Source organism: Vicugna pacos, unplaced genomic scaffold (assembly GCF_048564905.1).
Source record: "Vicugna pacos unplaced genomic scaffold, VicPac4 scaffold_14, whole genome shotgun sequence".
NCBI classification, from domain to species: Eukaryota; Metazoa; Chordata; class Mammalia; order Artiodactyla; family Camelidae; genus Vicugna; species Vicugna pacos.
In genome coordinates this window covers 3,663,215-3,684,108 of record NW_027328735.1, presented here as the reverse complement: position 1 = coordinate 3,684,108, position 20,894 = coordinate 3,663,215, and positions in this window count along the sequence as shown.

Below are 20,894 nucleotides of genomic sequence, written 5' to 3'. Positions count from 1 at the left end.
TCCTCAAAAAACATCAACAAATGAATCCAGCAATACATAGAAAAGATTATACATGATGATCAGTTGGACTCCTTCCAGAGTCAAAAGGATGGTTCAACATACACAAGTCAATCAGCGTGACATATCTCTAATAAGGGAAGGACAAAATACACAATACCATGTCAATACATTAAGAAAAAACATTTGACAAAATTCAACATACGTTCATAATCAGAACTCTCATGAAAGTGAGTACAATGGAAACATCTCTCAACATAATAAAGGCCATTTATAATCATATATAATTCTCAGGGAAAAGGCTGAAAGCCTTATGGGTAAATTCGGGAACAAAACAAGGATTCCTACTCTCACCACATCTGTTCAATAATAATAGAAGAAAAGAAAAGGAAAAGAAAAAGAAATGAAAGAAATGCAAAATGGAAAGAAAGAGGTAAAATTGTTACTAGTACTAATGGCATAACAATCTACATAGAGAATCCTAAGGGCTTCACACTGACTATTATGAACAACAAATAATTTCATCAAGGGAGCAGGGTACAAGATTAATGTAAAGAAGTCTCTTGCATTTCTACACATTAATCATGAGATACCATAAAATGGACGTTGAAAGCAATAATAATTAAAACCCCATACCCCCGAATATCTTGGAATAAATGTAACCACATACGTGAAAGATCTAAACACTGAAAATAATAAAACATTGACAAAGAAACTAAAGATGATTCAAACAAATGGAAAGATGTGGTCTTGGATTGAGACTTCATATTGCAAACATGGCCGTACTAAACAAAGAAACCAAATGATTTAGTGCAATTCCTGTTATGAAGCTGTAGTATTTTCCACAGAACCAGAAAATAAATATCTCTAAGTTTTACATGAAACCATTAAAAATTGCCAAAATGTTGAGGAAAAACAACAAATCTGGAGGTATATTCCTCCCAGATACCTTACTATACTACAAAGCTTAAGTAATACAAGCAGCATGGCATTGGCACAGAGATATAATTGAAAAAAAAAAACCAGATAGAGAGCCTAGAAATAATTCCACACACCTATGAGAAATGAAACTATGATAAAAGAGGCAAGAGTACACAATGGAGAAAAGACAGTCTCATCAATGAATAGTGTAGTGAAAGCTGGACATCTACATGTAAAACAGTGAAATGAGAGCATTCCCTGACATCATATACAAAAATAAACTCCAAGTTTATTAAGGACCTAAATGAAAGGCCTGATACTATAAAACTGCTAGAAGGGAATATAGGTGATTCACTTTTGGATGTATATCATAGGAATACTTTCTTATATCAGTCTCCTAAGGCAAAAGAAATAAAAGGAAAAATAAGCAAGTGGGACCTAAAAAAACTTGAAAATTTCTGCACAGTTAAGGACACTATAAATGAAATGAAAACACTGCCTGTGCAATTGGAGAACATATTTGCAAACAATGCATGTGACCAGGGGTTAATAGATGTAGGTTAATAGATGTAACATGGATTTAGGTTACACAACTCAAGGTGGAAAACAAAAATCCAATCAAAAACTAGAGCAGAGTACCTGAGTTAATATTTTTCCAAAGAAAACTTACAGATGAGTAACAGGCAAGTGATAAAATTGCTCAACATTACTAATTATTAGATAATTGCAAATCAAAATCAAAATGAGGTATCACTGAAAACTGGTCAAATGGCTATTATCAAAAATTCTACAAATAGAAAGTGTTGGAGACAATGTGGAGGTAACAGATATTTGGTTTTCTCTTCGTAGGAAAGTAAATTGTTGGAACTTATATGGAAAACAGTATTTAGATTTGTTTAAAAACTAAAAAGTTAACTACCATATGACTCAGAAGTAACTCTCCAAGAAAAAATCTGGGGAAAAAAACCTAAATTGAGAAGAACCAATGTTCAGAACAGCACTGTTTATAATATGCAAGACATGGAAGCAATCCAAGTGTCCAGAGTAGACTATGGACTTAAGAATATATGATGTTTCTATAAATATACAATGGAATATTACTCAGCCATGAAAAGTACAATACATTGCTATTTCAGCATCATAAAAGGACCTACTAAATATTGTGCTTAGTGAAGTAACTAAGACAAAGACCAAACTATATTATGTAATTTATATGTGGAATCTAAAGTATAACAAATAACTGTGTATATCTATCTATAGCTATCTATTGATAGATGACAGATAAATAGATAGAAGGATAATACATGATAGATAAATAGACAAACAGACAGATAAATAGATAAATAGATAGATAGATAGATAGATAGATAGATAGATAGATAGATAGATAGATAGAGAAATGATGGATAGGTAAAGAGATTAGATAGACAAGACTTAAGCAGACTCAAAGATATGGGAAAAATTAATGTTTAACAAAGTGAAGGGAAAGAGAATTTAATGGTAGAACATTGACAGATACAAAGTAGTATAAATAAAGAGAGAAGAAACATTGATAATCTGTATAGGTCATGGAATTATACACAATAGTTTAAAATACTTGTAAGTTACAATCATTGTAATAATACATAATGCAATATAATCTAGAAAGTTGTTAGAATATCTATGCTGCACATCTGAAACAACACAATATAGTACATCTTCTGTACTTCAATTAAAAAATACATCTCATGTATAATTAAGTCGTCTTTCCGTGGATAAAAGCTTCCTTTAATATTGTTTTATTTTTACTCTTTTCTTTTTATGATTACTGACTCAAATTATTTCTTTTACTGTTGTAAACAAGTTACCAGTTTGAAGTATCTATATTTATTGCCCGTGTTTTCCTATTTTTCTCTCTTTTTATTCATATAGTATAGTAGTATTTAAAAACATACCCAAAGTAACAGTTGCAAATTTCTTGTGGTATCTCCTTAGCATTTTGTTCAATGTTTTGCATATATTTGCCATTTTATATTTCTTAGATTTCTTTTCTACACCTCTTATTTGCTGTCTCAGTTTTGTTTTTTTCATCACATTCAAGTTTTGTTTGTCTGATAAAGTCTTTATTTTCACTTTATATCTAAGTGATAATGGTGTAAGTATTATTGGGTTAGTTATTTCTAATTTCAGTAGTATGAAATGTAATTTTATTTAACATTTGCCAATGTTTCCTTCTCAGAAATCTGCTCATAGCCTAATGAGGTTCCTTTGTAGATTATCATAACTATTTTTGGCTGTGTTTTAAATTTTTCTCTGTCATTGCCAATTTGCATATGATGTACCTTGAAGGAGGTCCCTTTCTCTTAAATTTATTGGTGTTTTATTGGCTCACGGAATTGTATATCAGTTCCTTACACAGGTTCAGGAATTTATCAACCATTACATCTTTAAATAAACCATCAGCTGCCTTCTAACTTTCTTCTCCCTCCAGGTTTCCACTCTAATGTACACTTTCTGGGGAGATCTGATGGCTTCTGTTGAATTTCCTCACTTTTTAATATCTTGTATCTCTGCCCTCTCCTATTATTTCTAGTTTTGTATTGATGAGTTTGCTAATCTCTATTACACAAAGACAGTCTACTTCCAATGCTTTCTGTTGCATTATTCATCCCATTTATTAAGTTCTACTGGTCCTCAAACAATAATTGGTTATTTCATAGTTTCAATCTCTTTGGTAATGTATTCCTTATCATCATTTCATTAATTCCTGAGCTCACTAAACTACTTTCTTAGTATTTTTTTTGTATTGAGTTTCTGTATGACACCTATTCGGATTCTGTATTAGATATATGGCAATATACTATGACTTTAAGTTTGTTTGCTTCAAGGTTGACATTGTGTGTGTGTGTGTGTGTGTGTGCACAGGTGCATGTGCGTGTGTGACTGTGTTTGTGTCAGTGTCTGTGTCTGTGTATCTGTGTGTGTGCATGCCCTATAAATTTACTGTGATTGGTCATGATCTTGAAAATTTATTGCTCTGATGACACAAAATAACAGGTTGGGAGTTGGAGTCCTTGCTTTTGTTTTCTGGTCGTTTGCAATATTGCACAATTTTTGGTTTTACTTTTCTGAGCTACCTTTGATAATATTTCAAAATGGCACTTTCCAGTCACTACTGTCTGGATAAAAGATGTGCTTTAATTGTCACTTCTTAGACTTCTCTGGTAGTTAATGCCACTCTTCTCACTGGAACAGCAAACCCTTCCTTTTATCTGATATCCCTTGAGACTCAGTTTACACATTGCAGAAAGGTTAAAGACAGGTGGGTATTTGGAATCAGACAAGTGCCTTTGCTATGTCCAGTGTTGCAAGGTACTTTGTCTCCACCACTGTGAATGGGGAGTAGGGACAGTGTCATGAATGTCTGAGTGTCTGAAAGATGGAATTTCTGTCTCCATTGTGGCTCCATCCCAGCTACATTTGACCATGAGTACTATTGCAGTTGGGGGCGGAAGCTGTGTGAATTACTGAGACCCTGACTCTACTGGGTTCTCTCAACATGTGGGCTCAGATATCCTACTCAGGGTGCCATGGTTGCAGACACCAAATCTGCTCTTTCCTCACTCCCGCCACCTTTGTGGGTTTTAGTCCACCAAACTTCACCTGTTCACATGTATTCTGGAGTATTGTTTTGTGTTGTTATTTTTGTTGAGATGTGAACGCTCTACTGACTGTAGATTTAAGGGGAGAGACAAAAATAATTTAAACTTATGTCACTTTTAAATGTATATACTTTTTCAATTAAAAGCTTAAATTCTACAAAGGACAATATAAGAACAGTAAAGAAAGTGAACAAATCACCTCCCCTAATATCATAGTACTACAAAATATTTTGATTTTCCTGGGTTCTTTTCTTCAAAGTTTTTCCCATCTACATGTTCATTTTACTATAATATATCCCTATAATCTCTTTAATATCAATTAAATTATTTAAATATTTCTCTGTGATGTAAATATAGCCCTGCTGGTTCTCTAATTTACTAATAGTAGCTTACACATTTCTGTCTTCTCCATCCTTCTTCTCTTTCCCCACAGGAAACCACTACTTGGTACAGTACCCATATCTATGTGATTCTTTTCGTGTTTTTTTATGATTATTTCTCTTATATCTTTATTTTCCCCATTTAAGTTACAACATAGATTGTTTTTCTCTGTATGACTTACTTTCCTACGTGCAACACTCTCTGGGTCCAGTCACATTGTTCCAAATGGCAGAAGTTTATTTTTTAATTTGACAATGATGAAGTATTTATTATTTTATCTATATCTCACATCTACTTCAGCAAATCATCTGTTGATGGCAGTTGAGTTGTTCATCTATCCTTGGCTACTATAAATGATGATGTTAAGAATATTGGGGGTAATGTATCCTTTAAAGTTAATATTTTCATTCTTTTTTGAGATTTATACATAAAACTAGAATTCCTGCAGCATATAATGCTTCTATTTCTAGTTTTCTGAGCACTGTCCACACTTTTATAATAGTGGATTCATCAGTTTATATTTTCACCAACAGTGTACCTGGGTTCCATTTTATCGACATTGTTATTAACGTTTGTCATTTGTAGACTTTTTGTTAATAGCCATTTTGATCCTGTGAGATTATATTTCATTCTGGTTTTGATTTATGATTTCCTAATTAATAGCAAAGTTATGTTTCTTTTTATGTGCATGAAAATCATCCACATGTCTGTTTTTGAAAAATTTCAATGAAGATCTTTCAACTGTTTTTATGTTGGGGGTCTTTGTTTTTTTAAATATTGTGTCTAATATGCTATATATACATTATGGATATTAATAGCTTGTTGGTCTCATTGTCTGAAACTCTTCCTTCTATTCTGTGTATTGTCATAAGTCTTGCTGAATGTTTCCTTCACTATGCAAAAGGTTTTTCACTTCACAATTATACAAGAAGTGGAATCCCTATATCACATATTATACCTATTATTTCCTCAGTAAAATTAAAAACTGTTTTTGTTAGTTTTCCTTTTTTTTTTTACTTAGGAGATAGATCAAAAGTAAAAATTGCTATGATTTATCTCATAGGCAGTTCTGCTCCTGTTGTTGGTCAGAAATTTTATAATTTCATGTTAACATTTAGGAAATTAATCTATTTTTGTCTTACTTTGTATAACATGGAAGGAAGTGCTCTTACATCTTCCTGTTACATGTACTGTCCAGTGTTCCCAGAACTACTTGTTGAAGAGACTGCCTTTTTCCCATTGCATACTCTTGCCTCCTTCATTGTAGACTAACTGACCATATGAGTGTGGGTTTATTTTAGGACTCTTTATTTTGTTCCATTAATCTATGTGACTCTTTTAGTGATATATTTTGATGTTTTGATTACTGTAACTTTGCAGTATATTCTTAAGTCAGGGAGGATAATACCCACAGCTTTGTTCATTATTCAAAGATAATTTTATAAAATTTGGGTCTTTCACAATTTTGTACAAATTTTTTCATTTTTCTCCTTGTTTTGTGAAGAAACATATGGATTCTGTCAGAATAGAAATTTACTACAAGGAAAAAACCTGAGAAAAATTGTAAATTGTGTAGGATAAATCATAGAATATTAAACAACCAATGGATTGCTGCAAAAATCAAAGAAAAAATACATAAAGAAATATGACCACAAAAACAAAGTCCATGGGGTATAGCAAATGCAGTATTTATAGGGATGCTTATAGCAAAATAATCCCACTTATACAAATAAGACACATCTCACTCTCATAAAATAATCTTACAAACAAAAGATGTAGAAAAATAATAAAGAAACTTGTTAGTAGATGGAAAGACAGCTGGAAGGTCAGAACAGAAATAAAAAAATAAAGATTAAAAATAGAAATATCTAATCAAACTACATAATGGCTTTTGAATGATAAATATAACTGATAAACTTTAACGAGACTCATGAGCAAAAAGAGAGTACAGATTAAAAAGCTCCAAAATAAATGAGAAGTTACAGCTTATATCAAAGTAACAGAAAGCATCATAAGATGATACAAGAAATTATATGTCAATTAAAATCAAATCCCTAGAAGAAATGGACAATTTCTTAGAAAGACATAATCTCCAGGATGGAATGAGAAATGGAGAATATTAACAGATTATCACTAATGAAATTGAATAAGTAATTAAACAAAATCTCCCAGAAACAAAATTTCAGGCCTAGGCAAATTCACAGGTGATTTCTTCCAAATATTTACAGAAGAGCTATTACCTATATTTCTCAGAGAATTCCAAAAATTTGTAGAGGAAGTAAGGCTTCCTACCCCACATTTGTTTATCACACTACTACTAAAAGAGGAACAAATATTTCATAAAATTACAGGTTATATACTACTGATAAGCATAGATGCAAAAATCATCACTAAATTGTTAGCAAAGCAAACAAAACATTAAAAGGATTATACAGTATTTTTAAGTCCCTTTTATTCCAGGGATGCAAAATTGTTTCATTACCCACAAATTAATCAATATGATACACCAAACTAACAAATTGAAAAATAAAAATTATATGGTCACCTCAAAAGAGTCATAAAATGTTTTGACAAATTCAATATCTATTTATGATTAAGTTTCTCCTCAAATTGGGCATGAGGAAACATACCTCAACACAGTTAAGGTCATATATGAGAAAAATTCAGCTAACATGACACTCACTGATTAAGAGCTGAAAGCGTCTCCTGTAAGAGAAGGAAGAAAACAAGAATGCTCACTCTTACCACTGTTATTCAGTATAATATTGGAAATTCCAGCCATAGCTATCCAAAATAAAAGTAAATAAAATATAGCTATTTCAGAAAAGGAGTAAAAGTATCTGCAGATGAAATACTTTAAAAAGAAATCCTAAAGAAGATGCCACAAAACTACTAGGGCTTATCAATGCATTTGGTAAAATTTCAGAATGTAAAGTTAACATACAGAAATCTTGCATTTCTACACACTAACAACAAGCTAACAGATAGAGGAAGTGAGGTAACTGTCTCACTTAGAGTTGCATTACAAAAAACAAAAAAATCAAGAAATGTATCCAACCAAGGAGGTAAAATACCTGTACTCAGAAAACAATAAAATATTTATAACTGAAATTGAAGATAATGCAAACAGATGAAAGGATATAATATGTTCATATATTAGGAAAAAAATTTTGTTTAAATGACAGTACTAGCCAAGAAAATACACAAATTACATTCAGTGCTTATCAAAATACAAAGTGCATTTTCAGACACTTACAAAAAATAAATCTTATATTTACATGTAAACACAAAAGAGTTGAAATCACTACAAAAGAAAAGAAAAGAAAACAAAACAAAACAAACAATCTAAAAATACAATCAACTTTGACAAAGAACAAAGAGGAAGTATCACTGTCCCTGATTTTAAACTATAATATAAATCTACAGTAATGAATATAGAAGTGGCACAGAATAAACAGAATAGTGGAACACAACAGAATGCCTAAAAATTAAATCAGACAGTTATGGTCATTAAGCCCATTACAAAAAATGAATATACATTGGGGGAAAGGTAATCAACAGGCACATGAAAATGGTCAACATCACTAACCATCAGAAAAATGCAAGTCCAAAACACAGTGAGATTTTATGTCACTCCTGTCAGAATGACAATGATCAAAAAGATAACAAATATAAATTTTGGTGAGGATGTAAGGAAAAGAACCCTGATCCAAAGCTTGAGTGAATGTAAATTTGTACTGCCACTGTGGAAAACACTCTGGAGTTTTATCTAAAAATTAAAAATGAAATATGATCCAACATTTCCAAATCTGGATACTTATTCCAGAGAATAAATCACTAATCAGAAAAGATATATTCAACCATATATTCACTGCTGCATTATTTACAATAGCCAGGATATAGAAGAAAATTAATTTCTCATCAAAAAATGATGGATAAAAAAAGTCTGTTTATAGTGTATATATCTAACCATCTATTAACTAAATATTTATCAATATTTGTATATATATATATGCATACACTCTAAATATGTATATATATATATGCTCACTGTATATATATATATGCACACACACACATAAAATTTCAATGGTTTATAACTCAGTTCTAAAATGTATAAGTTCTTGCCATTTGCAACAAATGGGTAGACCAAGAGTGTAATATGCTAAGTGAAAAAAGTCAGATAGATAATGACAAATGTTAAATTATTTTACTCATATTTGGAATTTAAAACAAATTAACATAACAAAACAGAAAATGAGTTATAGGTATAGAAAGAAATAAGTTGTTCACAAGAAGGAGGGAAATGTGGTGAAGAAATAGAAAGAGTTGAGGAAAATTAAGAGAGAAAATTTTCCAGTTGCAAATTAAATGAGTCAGGGACAAGAAATTTCCTGTATGGGGAATAGTCAATAATTATGAAATATCTTTAAATAGCAACATATTATAACTATATTTATTGTTGTGATCAGTTTGAAATGTATTAAAATTTGCAAACATTTTGTTATGTAAGAGAAACTAACACAGTGTTATACATTAAAGTACACTTCAAAAACAAGCAAACATATTTATAGATAAAAAACAGATTTGTAGTTAACAGAGGCAGGGGTTGGGAAAGCAGAATTACATTAATGCATTCAAAAGATACAAATCTTCAGCAGTTAAATAAACGTGTTCAAGGGATGCTACGTATTAACATGATAAATACAATTAATACTGTTTTATGTTATATATGAATGTTGTTAACTGATACATGTAGCTCAAATATCTACCCTGTGAACCAAACCTTACACAATGTGTTATGTCAAATATATCTCAATAAGAGCAGAAGGAAAAATGGAAAGACAATGATCATTGTTTCTCATGTCATTTCTCATGATTGTTTTTGCAGCAAATAATCTTGAGTCATGATAGACTTATCCTAGATAAAGATACTGATAAATAAGTGATTCTAATAAATTATACATAAAGATACTAATATAAATAGTGTTTTACCATGCCTTAAACTTTCTTCATGATAACAGCCCACTGATTCTGTAGGCATCAAAATTTCACTCTGTGTATTCATCTGAATTTTGGGAATGGATACAAAAGTTAACCATGGCTGCTTTTGCTGTGAGTGATAATGTTCACTGTCTCTGACCAAAGGTCTCTTCTCCCCAACAACATCAGTAAGAAAGGAACATGATAGGTTGCTAAAAATCTCAGCATGGTAAAATCTCAAAACTCCTACAATTCTTAACTGTTTTGCAATGGGAATGCAATACTGACAAAAACTTGATTTTGGATAACAATATGGTGTTTTCTCATGGTTGCATTAGGGGATGTGAAGATAATCCCTGGGATCCACAAGAAACACCCTCACTCAAGTGCTGGCAAAGAACTGTAAATGTTCTGCATTATCAGGACTGAGGACTGCTTTCAAAATTATGACTATGCTCACTGTATTCCAGGTAGTCCAACGAAAGAAAGGTTATTGGTATTTTTAGTTGACGGGAATACATCAGCAGTTCAGACTCTATAAATTAGTCAGCAGGTGTTCAAAGCCAAAATAAGTCGTGTCAACAATGAGAATTAAAAGAAAAAATTTTGGACATAAGTTTAAATTAAAAAGGAGACACAGTCATGTGCTGGGCTCTGGGGATTGGAGAATGTATATGCCTCAGTCCAATTCAAGGGTTCAGTGGCTTGGCCCTAGCATTAGCTCGGGATTCAATGAAAAGTTAACAGTGAACTGGGAGAAATATAAACTACCTCTCCCTGATCGGAAGAAAATCTGGTGGCTCAATGAAACTCTTAATTCGCAGACCTTCTGACAGGTGCAGAGGAATAATTCACTGATGACTCAACTAAGACAAACTTAGTTACTGCTTAACAATCCATCTTCACACACACACAGAGTGGTAGACAGATTTGTAGTATTAAGTGGGAAGAATTCAGTGGACAGAACTCATAGAATAGTTTTCAAAGCACCAGCCAACTTTTGTACTTTTGCCAATAGTCTAGATTTCTAAGGTAGAAAACTAGAGATGGACAAACAATATACTTCTTTAGGATTTCTAATTTTGAAAGTAAACTGTAGCTTTTGACTAATCAGTGTAGAACCTTGTTATGATGATCACGATAAGACCCACTGTGTGATAAGAGAGCTGGAAACAAGCTGCTGAACCAGCCCATCTGATGCCCAGGCTGCTAATTTAAGCAACAACATAGCCACCATGAGATTTCAGCTGACAAATTTAAAGCTTGATGTTTCTGTTACAGGAAATACCACTGCTGTCCAGACACAGATCTCCTGCTGCAAGTGGTCTCTTTTCTTCTCTTGGTAAAGGTCATATTGGTGGGATGTTGCTAGAGCTTACCCTGGCCAATTTGACCATTCTCCAGATTTTCACAGTCTTTCTTCACAACTGGTGACACATTTTCAGGACTCAATGTTGCCATTCCAGTCTTATCAGCAGACACTGGCTGCATGATTGTGAGCAGAAGCGTTAGGCTCCCTGACCTTGCCTATACTTTTTCCAGAATTTCAGCTCATTTCAAATTCTGAAAATGCTTCACCATTTATTTTAAATTAATGGGAAATAGACAAAGTCTTCCATGAATATTTTATATTTCCTAATATCTGCAAAAATTTGGTATTCTTGCAGTTGCACAAATTTCTAATTCTACCACCCTCACCTCTTTTTAGTCCACAAAGTTTAGATTGCAATTTAGTTACTGAATATGACCACCCCAACCAAGGGGCTACTACCTCTTAGATACTTCTTGTGTGAATGTTAGAATGGGCACAATTTATTTGGGGTGTATAAATCTACATTAAATGTTTGCAATGGCAGGGTCTCTTCTGGACAAAGCTCTGATTCTAAGAAGTCAATTAATTAGAAGGCAGTATAGTTATTGGTATAGGGAAGAATATCAGCTATTTTGAGGTGGATGGATGATGAAGTGACAGGAAAAAATCCAGCAAATGAGAATGGAATGCTTTATGCCTCTGGAAGCATGAATTAAGAAGGAAATAATACTTTGTCTCCTGTACCTACCTCCAATTACTGTGTTGAGTGACTAGTCCTTGGGCTACGAAAAGAACAAGATTGTGGTGAAGAGTAAAGACCATAACGAAACAGTTTGAAAACCATGAGAGTTTTATTGTTTCAGGAAACTAGATTTTGCTTAAAGCAAACATATATTTTTCATTCACTAAATACTAAAATGCATCCTGTGGCATTTGCTGTGCTTACTGTGCTGGTATCCAAGTTAGACAAGGAAAGGGGGATAGACAGAAAATATCTGGAGGAGGTGATTTCTGAGCTGAGACTGGGAAAATCTAAATAGGTAAAAGGAGGATATCCTTTGCCCAAGGATGAGCTGGAGCAAAAGTTCTGAGGTTGGATTTAATATGGTTGATAAGCATTTGCCTGGACGTATCTCCAGAAACAGTGAAACAAAAAGATATGTCAAATTAGTCAGATGCCAGATCTATAATGAAATGACTAAACTACGTTGAGTTTGTGGGATGAGAGTTGGAAAGGCATTTTGTGCCACCCTGAGGATGTAAGCATGTCTTTGGCTGGAACAAAAAAGAAACATAAAATATTCACTTGAAAATATAGTGTAGACTCTTGAGGGGAGAAAAAGAAAGCACCAATTGGAATGCTTTGAAACCGTCACAAAAAAACCATAGATAAAATTACTTCTTAAATTCTACCACAAGCTGAATGTGCCATCTGAGACTACATCATGTGACTTTTATGATACCAGAGATGACATAATAGAGACCATGATCCCTGGGCCGTTTCCTGCATTTATATCCTTTTCCAACATATCCTAACTAAACACTTTTAATACTTTCCAGGATGAACCAGAAACAACTTAGTAATTTTCCCTTTCTCCATGTTTTAGTTTTTTTACAAATTCTTCCATTTTCTTCTCTTCCTTACACAAATTATTTAAATATACACCCATATTGTTCCATTGAATGATCATATCAATCAAATATCTCTTTTTTTCTTTAAATGGTAACTTAGTCTTCCGTTTAACTCATTAATCAATTTTAAAAAAATGATAATAAATGTATACAACTCTGTTTATTGTTTAAATAAGAAAATTGCAGATATTTGTTGACATTTGCCAACATCAATTTTAATCTTTGTTATCCTGAATAATCTGGTAGTCCTCTGGTAGATCAGTTGTAATTAGGATGACGTTCATAAACTGAAGATGTCTGATGAGTTGGCCTTGAAAGAGTTGTAGCTGATGTATCAGTTATAACTGGCCCTGGAAACCATGGGTTGCTCCCTGGTTGAAGTTTAGAAAAATGACCTTCATTGGCAGATATATTGTGATATCTTTTTGGAAAAGTACAAGGCTTCACAGTCAGTCCAAAATAATTGCTCTGTATGGGAGAAAAGATGCTGTACTGAGAGTAGAATTTGTAGTTGTAATGAAGTTCACAACACGGCCATTTGCTTCAGTGTAGCTGCTTTGAGAGTGCCCGTGGACAGTGGTCAACTGATTTAGAACAGCACTCTGATCCACTGCATTTTGTTCTGGTGGTCTAACTGACATTGATGATGGAGGAGAAAAATTAACTCTGATCGAGGTAGTTGTATCACCCATTATGTGGCTAGTAGAGGGCTTTCTTATTAGAGGCATGTTTAAATTTGCAGAAAGTAAAAATGCACTTTCTCCAAAGTGTCAGAGACAAAACCAGAATTATTATTATCCATATTATCCAATGCTTTATAGTGCTACTTGTTGAAATCTTCAGCCAATGAAGATGCCAGAGGGGCCTTTTTAATCCCAACTCTTCTTTTTATTCTCACTAAAAGCTGGGGACAACATTGTTTAAAATTTATATTATGATAGAACTGCAGCTACAAGCAAATTAGAAAGATTTTAGTAATAATTTAGAACAAAATACAACACTGCATTAAGCCTAACCTATAAAACCTCAGATTTCACATTTACTATGCAAAGATAACATCATCAAAATATGAACATTGCTGACGATATTTTGTAGTTCCTTATTTGGAAAATACACATTTAAAGAGTATAGTCATAAAATTTAAGAAGTTAGCATTTGCAGTAACGCTGAATGCCACTTTTGAAAAGCAGCTTTAATACCTTTATTTAGATTTCTGGTAAGATTGATAGTTACCAGCAAAGTTACTTATAATCTGAACACTTAAGGCACTGTCTTCATTTATAAGAAAAAAAAAGGTTTATAGCTTTAGTAGATTTATACAATTTTCAAAATTTATCTTTTCATTTATATTAACATAGATTGATGTGCAAAATAATATTTTTTATATAAGTTACCAAGTGGTAACTAAAGTTTCTGAATACTTTGCTTAAAACAGAGACTTCTTTTCTTCTGCCAGAAAGTCAGCTAGACCAGCAGATTTTTGAAAATTCTACTGCACTTTACTAAACCCATAATGATTAAGCTGTCTAAATAAACCTTTCATACTTCCAGTTTCAAATATTCTGAAAGGGGCCTTTCTTTCCAAAACTTCCTTCTTAAAGACATCTTCATCAATCACTATGGAAGTTCCATTATCATCCCACCAGATGGATTTAAATTGGTCACTCCCAGACATTTCCCAGAGTTTTCCCAGACACAATGTGTGTATCATGGCCTTTTAATTAAGGATTCTTCAGACAAAGTCTGAAAAGCATTTTCTTCAATCATAGATCTCAGGTCCAAGTCCCCAGAGATTGTTTGATCACACAATAGAGATCTACCGGAGTTTCCTAAACCAGTTGGTCCATTTTTACGAGACACACCTTGAATTTCTGAAGAAACATGTGCCATTTCATATAACTTTTTCTACAGCTACTTTTCAAATCTGCATGATTTTGAGCACTGCAGCTTCAAATGCTGCTTAGGAAGGACTGCACAGATAAACTGCTAGGCCATCACAATGGTTCTCAACCTGAGTAGTCATGATATTCCAAAACGTCTGGTCTCCTATCAACTCAAGTGTAACTTTAAGCCAGTGTTTACTTCCCATTCATCCAGTTAAAATGAAACATATAGGATGCTTTTTTTCATAGTCTGATCTGCAAATATTAACCCCACAAGATCTTTTTAAACAGTTAAATATTTGGGTCTTTTAAATAAAACTAATCTCCATTCTTTTGTACACAAATTTATAACAGATTGGTGAACAGAGTATAAATAATGCAGAAAATATATAAAATAAATTTAAAGTTTTGGAATTTAAAGTGAAATTTGTGTAAAACCTGTACAGAAAATATAAATATTTCATCATCATTTGTAATTAAACTGAAACATAATTTGATTTGGAAATGGAAGTAGGTATTTATTTGTGTACTTAAGAATAAGTAGCTCTATATTCAAAACATGAGAAGAATAAATATCAGTTTATTTGGTATGTTTATATATAAACGTTTTATATTTATGAAATATAATTACATTAAAATAATCAATCAAATTTAAGAAATTCCAAAGGTGGAATTTTTGTTTTAAATTGTAATTCAGTGCTATAATTGAAACAAATGTAATTTTATATTCTACATTAAAATTGCAAAAGAGACAATCTTATTGTATATTTATAAATGTTTATTTTTGCCATTCTATCACACAGAAATTTATCAGACCTTATAAGTAATAAATTTTCTTGTCATCTTTATAATCCATACTCTTGGGGATTCTGTTAAGGGTTCAAAAATGATGTTGATAAATAGACTTATGCACAAGATACTGGGTTCAATAAGCATTGCCTCCATTAAGGGGCAAACATCAATCAAAAAACAAAGATATAACAGTATATGTATGTTGGGGTGGAAAAGACCAAGTAATACATTTTAGGAAGCAATATGTTTCTCAGTCCTGAAACAATAGGCATTGTTAGAATAATACGGCAATTTAAGCCAAGTGTCTTGTGCAATAATTGCAAATAATAGCTATGTTCTGTATCAGTAAACTGTAGCAAATCCAGTTCTACCAAAATTTATATTTTTTATTTAGAAATAAATTCCATTAAACATAAGCCAAACTCAAAATGAGAGATAAAATTTTTAAATAAATAAATGTACCCTCAAGCTACAATGTAAATTTTTCATTCAGTGTCTGTAAATCCATTCTAAATAAATACTGGCAACCTGAATCCATGGCATTTTAAAAGTATTATAAACTATAGTTTAGTTGGATTTAGTCCTGATTCATAAATATTATTTAACATACACAAATGAATATATGTGATATCATCTCTTTAAAAAACAAAGAATTCAAAAATAACAATCTCAAAATATGTAGGAAAATTATTGCCTGGTCTGATCTTAACATTTTTATAAAAATATTCTTAAATTCGCTCTAGATATACTGTAACTAAGCATAATAAAAGCCATATATGAAAAACCCATGATTTACTTCAATTTAAATATTAACATAAAGGAAGGTTTTCCTCTGGTCCAGTAATAAGGAAAAGTAGCTCATTTTCACAAGTAATAAATTACACTACTAGAAGTCCTAGCCAGAACAACTAGTCAAGGAAAAATATAAAATTCATTCTACTTGTAATAAAGAAGTGAAATTCTTAAGGTTGACATAAATATGCATAAATAGTAAACTCCATAGTCTCCTCTAGTGAGTGTTTGAAGTAATGAACAAACTCAGTAAACTTGCAGAATACAAAATCAATATACAAATATCCGTTGCATTTTTGTATAGTAACAACACATTATCAGAAAGACAAATTTGGAAAACAATTGTGTGTAAATTAATACCAAAAAGATTAAAATAGTAATAAATTTGAAAAGTGAAATAAAAGTTCTAAACATAGATCTATATATTACAGGTGCAAGAAATATAAGTAAACAAAATAAATAGAAAGATATTCTGTGCTCATTGATTGTATACAATGTGAGGAAATATTCTTATCTAACTTTTACATGTTCAATCTCCCCAGCAGTAATTTTTGAGGAGAATGTCATTTCTTAATTTTATACTTTTGCTTCCTTTTTCATGGGTTAATTGATCATAGGTGTGAGGGAATATATCTGGTTGCTCTATTCTCTTCTATTGAATTTTGTCTGGTTTTGAGCCAGTATTATTTTGTTTTAATTACTAAAGCTTTGTAGGACTGTTTAACAACAGAGAATTTAACACCATTAGATTTAATACTCTTTTTCAAGATTATTTTGGCAGCTCATGGTCTTTGTGGTTACATATAAATTTTAAAATTATTTGTTCAATTTATTGGAGAAATCTCATGGGTATATTCACATGAATCACACTAAATGTAGATTGCTTTGAGTAGTATGGTTGTTTCAACCACATTGTTTCACATCATTAACATAAGAGATCATTTCATTTCTTAGGATCAGTTTTAATTTCCTTTATCAATGTTTTCTGTTTTTCAATGTATAGGTTTTCACCATATTTGTTAACTTCATTTATATGTGTCCTTTACATCTATATATAATTATATACATATTTGTAAACTCATTTCGTACACAGAAACAGTAGGCAGAAGGCAGTGGCACGACATATTCAAAGTCCTGAATGAAAGAAAGCTGTAATCTAAGATACTTTATCAAGCAAGGCAAAATTTTAGAATAGAAGGAGAGATAAATAACTACCACACAAGCAAATACTTAAAGAATTTAGCAAGAGAAAAAGAAAAAAAAAAGATCTACTCTAAATGAAAAAGAAGCAGGATGCTATAGAAAAGAGAAAGGCATAATTAGAAAGGCAATATTTACAATGACTTACAACAGAATAAATATGATGTTGTAAAAAAGGACATCAAAATTTTTAAAAGTCACAGAGTGAAACAAGAAAATAGATAGTGGTTTCTTCTTGTTTGTGTTCTCTGTAGGATGGTTTTGAGGTTGTATTCTTATCAGTTAAAATAAACAAATATAGTACGGGTTAATATACATAGAAAACAAGGTAACCATAAGTCAAAAGCTTACAATGAAGTCACAAAGACAAAATGAAACCAAGGTAATAAATGAAAACTTATCAAGCCACAAAAACAAAAAGAAATGAATAAAAAGAAAATACCAAAACAACTGGAGAATGAAGTTACATATGGAAATAAACACCAGTCTATCAATAATTGTCACAAATGTTAATTGACTTTGTGCTTCAATCAAAAGATATGTATTGTCAGATGTGATAACACAACAAGACCCTACATTATGAAGCATAGAAGAGACCCACATTATTAAGAGGAACACACATCAATTGAAAGTCAGAAGGTGGAAAAATATATTCCATGCAAATGCATATGACAATAAAGCAGGACTAGCACCACTGACTTTACAAAATTATACATTACAAAAAGACCATAGAGAACGATAAACAAGGACATGATATAATGATTAAAGGAGCAAATCAATCAAAATGAGGGTATTATACCTATTAAGATATATGCACTCAATATAGAACCACCTAAATACATAAAGCAAATACTAATAGATAAAAAAAGAGAAATCCCTGGGAACACAATCAAAGTAGGAGACTATAACTCTACATTACCATCACTGGAGTGGTCTTTCACACAGAAAATTAATAAGGGAAAATAGATACTAAATACATTATAAAATAATTGGAGATGCTTGATATTTTCAATACAGTACTTCTCACCAAAAGAGAATATACATTCTTTTCCTGTGCACAAGGAACATTTTCTATGAAAGATAATGTACTCAGGCACTCAAGAATCCTCAACAAATTTAAGAAGATGAAAGTTATTTCAAGCATCTTTTCTGAGTATAATACCATGAAACTAGAAATCAATCACAGAAAACCAGGGAGAAAAAATGACAACATCCAGAATAAAAAACATGGTAGTAAAACAATAGGGGGAGGTGATGAAGTAAAACAAGAAATTAAAAAATATCTTGGGAAATATGACAAAACACTACACAAAGTCTATTGGATACTGTTAAATCAGGCTTAATAGGGAAGTTCATAGTGACAAGGCCCTCTTCAAAGTAGAAGAAAAATTTCAAATAAATTATCAAACGTTCTATGAAAACTAATCAAGAAAAGAAGAGCAAACAAAACCAAAAGTCAACAGAAAGAGGAAAGAAATAAAGATCAAGGAATAAATAATTGAAATAGAGATTAAAAAATAGAAAAAAATCAATCAATTTCTTTTTTGAAATAGTAAACAATATTGACAAATCTCTGAACAGGCTTCCCAACAAGAAAAGAGATAGAACACAAATAATATAGGAAATGAAAATTGAGAAACTAAAAAGAGTACAACAAATTTACCAAATATCATAAGGGAATAACATGAGCAACTGTGTGGAAACAAACTGGATAACCAGGAAGAAATGGAGTAGTTTTTGTAAACATTCAGCCCACCAATATTGCATCAAGGAGAAGTTAGCCATTTGAACTGACAGATCACCAGAAATGGAATAGAATTATCAATTAAATAAAAAATCTCTGCAAAAAAAATTCAAACCCAAATATCTTCACTGGGGAATTTGACCAAACATACTAAGAAATACCCATACCAGTCCTCCTCAAACTCTTCAAAAAGATTGATATGGAGAGAGTACTTCCAAACACTCACCATAAGGCCAACATCAATCTGATACCAAAACCAGACAAAGACACTACCTCAAAAAGATAACTATTGGCCAATATCTTTGATAAACATAGAAGTAAAAGTCCTTGAGAAATTATTAACAAACAGAATCCAAAAGCATGTAAAAAAAAGATCATGAACCATGGACAAGTTAGGTTCATCCCAGGAACACATGGATGGTTGAACATATGCAAATCAATCAATCAATTGTGATACACCATATCAACAAAAGAGAAGACAAAAACGATATGATCATCTCAGTAGATGCAGAAAAAGCATTTGATAAAATTTAACACCTATTTGCAATAAAAGTTCTTATCATAGTGGGCATAGAGGGACCATATCTCAACTTAATGAAAGCTATTTATCACAAACATATAGTCAGCATAATACTCAATGGTGAAAACCTGGAACCCTTCCCACAAAAACCTGAGACAAGACAAGGATGCCCATTCTCACAATTTCAATTCAATATAGTCTTGGAATTCCTAGCCACAACGATCAGGTAAGAAAAAGAAATAAAAGTATTCAGACTGGAAAAGAAGAGGTAAAATAGCCACGATATGCAGACATGACACTATATAAAGAAAACTGTAAAAGCTTCATAAAGAATACTTAGGCTAAAAAAGGAATTGGGCAAGGTAGCCAGAGTAATATACAAAAACCAATCACATTTCTTTACACTACCATTTAATCAACAGGAAAACAAAGCATAGAAACAACCCCTTTTATAATTGCACCCAAAATTATAAAATGCTTAAGAGTAACTCTGACCAAGGAGGTGAATGACTTATACATGGAGAAAAAGAAAACATTGATTGAGGAATTCAAGAAAGATTTCAGGAATTGAAAAGATACCCTATGGCCTCGTAATGGAAGATAAAATATTGTTAAAATGGCCATACTACCCAAGGCAATCCACAGACTTATTCTGAGTTCCTATCAAATTATTCAAAACATTTCTTTTTAGGACTGAAACAAATGATCTTAATATTTAAATAGAATCAAAAAAGATCCATAATTTCCAAAACAAAATTGAAGAAAAAGAAAGAGGCTGGAGGAATAACCTACCTGGTCTCCATACACTATTGCAGAGCTACAATAATCAAAATGTCATGATATTGGTACAGAAACTGGCATACGGACCAATGGATCAGAAGAGAGGGCCTAGGAATAAATGTACAGGCCTATGTTCAATTAATATTTTACAGAGTAGCCAAGAATATGACAGACAAAAGACCATCTCTTCACCAACTGGTGTTGGGAAAACTGGACAGCAGCATGCAGAGCAATGGAGTTAGAACATACACTTCACTCCATACACAAGAATAAACTCAAAATGACTTGAAGACTAAAATGTAAGGCAATACACAGT